A 3357-nucleotide genomic window follows, 5' to 3' on the forward strand; every position below is an offset into this window, starting at 1 on the left:
TTTTTTAGCAAAAAAATGACTTCGAATTCATTCTTTTTTTCTAGAAGCACATATATGCTGTTATTACCAAGTCACCTATTGATAGCATGTTGACTGTTTCCATTCTTGGTTACTTCAAATAGCACTGGAGCAAATAACCTTGTAAGTATGTATTTTTGCATGTATGCAAATATATATTAAGATAAACTTCCAGCAGTCAAAGAATATACACAATTGTAATTATGATGTGTATTGCCAAACTGCCTTCCATTAGGGTTGTACCATTTACGTCCCCACCAGCAATGTATGAGAGCCTGTTTTAGGGGTGGTCAGGGAAGATTTTTTTAAAAAGTTTCATTTAGGGGACCTCATACCATCAAGAAAGCAGTGCCGGGAGCAGAGCGCGTCCTTTGGACCGGAGTCCCTGTGCGGAGAAACTCCTAGTCTGGGGGAACACTGATGAGAAAGCCGAGAGAGAGAAAGCCTTCCCCTGGAGCTGACACCCTGAATTTGGACTTTTAGCCTACTTTAACTGTGAGGAAATAAACTTCTCTTCATTAAAACCATCCACTTGTGGTATTTTCTGTTATAGCAGCACTAGATAACTAAGACAGAATTTGGTACTGAGAGAGTGGGGTGCTGCTCTAACAGATACCTGAAATGTGGAAGCGGTTTTAAAACTGTGAATGCATAGACGTGCAGCAGTGGCAGAGGACAAGCAACAGCAGAGAACCTGCAGTGGCAGAGAAGCGGCAGCGGCAGAGAACCAACAGCAGCAGAACCAGGAGACCAGTGCGAGATGGCGCTGGAGCCGACCCACAGAGCAAGAGAGCTGAGTGCCTGTGTGCAAGAGGCTTCCTGGTGGAGTGGGGGGCCTCTGGGTACTTATCGGTGGAGCTAGGCTTGCCGACCCACGGAGCGAGGGAGCTGAGTGCCTGTGCGCAGAAGGCTTCCTGGCGGAGTGGGGTGCCTACAGGCACTTAATGGTGGAGCTACAGAGCTTTGGAACACTTGCCCCAGCAGGACAGATGCGGGTATGAGCCCCAAGGGCTGAGAGGCTACAGGAAACAGAAACAGAAGCTGAAGAGACAAGGGACACATGAAGCCGAGCTGCTTCAGCCTCAAAGGGCATGACCTCAGGGGTTTCAAAGGGTGGAGCCATGGCATCTGGTGTTTCTAAGGGTGGAGTTGTCACTCCGATGGAGTAGGAGAATGGTGCGCCTAAAGCCAAGGGAGCAGAGTTGCTGTCCCAGTGGGCCTGGAAGGCAGAGCTGAAGCCCAGGGCCGAGGGGCCTTCACTCAAAATTCAGAGACTGTGGCCGATACCTAGAGTCTGGAGGGCAGGGCTATTGTGTAAATTGTCTCAGAGAACAGAAGATTATTTTCAAAACCTTGAGGGCTAATGTAATGTGTTCTGCTGACTTGCTTGGTGCCTGTTATCACTTCGTTTCCTCTAGTTTCTCCCATTTGTAATGGAAATGTCCAGCTTGTGCCTGTTCTGCCATTGTACCTTTGGAAGCAGATAACTTGTATTCTAGATTTCACAGATAAAGAGGAATTTTTGGATTTTGGACTTGGAGTTAAGACTTTTGCTATGATATGATGGGGGGAATATGTTTTCCATGTTGCAAGGATGTGATTTTTTGGGGGCCAGAGGGTGGAATGTCATGGTTTGAATTATGTCCCCCAAAAAATGTGTATATCAGTTTGGCTGGGCCATGATTCCTGGTAGTTGTGTGATTTTCCTGTGTGTTGTAAACCTGCCTCTGTGATGTTAACGAGGGAGGATGGGTGGCAGTTGTGTTAGTAAGGCAGGACCTGATCTACAAGACTGGATTGTGTCCTGAGGCAATCTCTTGAGATATAAAAGACAGAAGTGAGCAGAGAGACAGGGGGACCTCATACCATCAAGAAAGCAGTGCCAGGAGCAGAGCGCGTCCTTTGGACCAGGGTCCCTGCGCCGAGAAGCTCCTAGACTGGGGGAACACTGATGAGAAGGCCAAGAGAGAGAAAGCCTTTCCCTGGAGCTGACACCCTGAATTTGGACTTTTAGCCTACTTTAACTGTGAGGAAATAAACTTCTCTTCATTAAAACCAAAAAAAAAAAAAAAACTATCTTTTAAACTTTAAGGAAGTAAGGGAGAAAGATCTGCGGGAAGAGTGGCCCGGGCAGTGGGAAAAACAAATGCAAAAGCCGCACAATAGGAGTGCTCTGAGCATGTTTAAGGAATAGCAAGGAGGCCAGCATTGCCGGAGAGAAGCGAGCAAGGCAGCTAGTGGTAGGAAATGAGGCTGGAGAGCTCGAGAGGCATGAAGCTGTGATGGCTACACTGTGTAGGCTATTGCAGAGATTATGCTTTTTCCTTGAGTGAGAGAGGTTGCTATTGGAAGGTCTCTAGCAAAAGAGTGACATCTGATTTTCACTTAATGTGATCGACTCTGGCTGTTGTAGAGAATAGACTGAAAGGGGATTACAGAAGTCGAAATATGGAAATAAGGAGACCAACTAGAAGGCTATTGCAGGTGTTTTGGAAAGAGATGATGGAAGCTTAGACCAGGGCAGTGGTAGCAGAGGTGGTGAGATGTTACATTCTGCATATATTTTGAAGGTAGAGCCAAAAGGATTTGCTGATTGATTGGATGTGGAGGATGAGAAAAGGAACGGGATTTAAAATGGCTCTAAAATGTTTTCACTTTAACAACAGGGAGAGAAGTTGCCATTTAACGAGATTAGGAGGGAGGGAGGATTGCTTTATTTTGTTCATTTTAAGTTGAAGATGACATCAGTCATCCAAGGGGCCATATCAAGTAGATATTTGGATATTTGAGCCTGGAGTTCATGACAGAGATTCAAACTAGAGATATTAATTCAGGAATCATCACTATACGTTATAAATGCTAAATTGTCCTGTCTACAGATATGGTAAATACCACTTATTTTGTCTTTTGTTTTTTTTTACATTCCACTATCAGAGTTTAAATGTTTTGGTTTTGTGCATTTGTTAGGTTATTCCCTAATTACTTTATTGTGTTTATTGCTATTATAAAAGATGTCTTGTTTTCTATTATATGTTCTATTTGGTTATTATTGGTGTAGAGATATGATTATTTTAAAGTTTATCTTGTGTCTTAGTTATCTAGTGCTGCTACAACAGAAATACCACAAGTGGATGGCTTTAACAAAGAGAAATTTATTTCTTCACAGTAAAGTAGGCTAAAAGTCCAAATTCACGACATCAGCTCCAGGGGAAGGCTTTCTCTGTCAGCCTTCTCATCAATGTTCCCCCGGACTAGGAGCTTCTCCGAGCAGGGACCCCGGGTCCAAAGGACACGCTCTGCTCCTGGCACTGCTTTCTTGGTGGTATGAGGTGTACGGCG

This window comes from Trichechus manatus, unplaced genomic scaffold (assembly GCF_000243295.1).
Source record: "Trichechus manatus latirostris isolate Lorelei unplaced genomic scaffold, TriManLat1.0 scaffold00133, whole genome shotgun sequence".
NCBI lineage: Eukaryota > Metazoa > Chordata > Mammalia > Sirenia > Trichechidae > Trichechus > Trichechus manatus.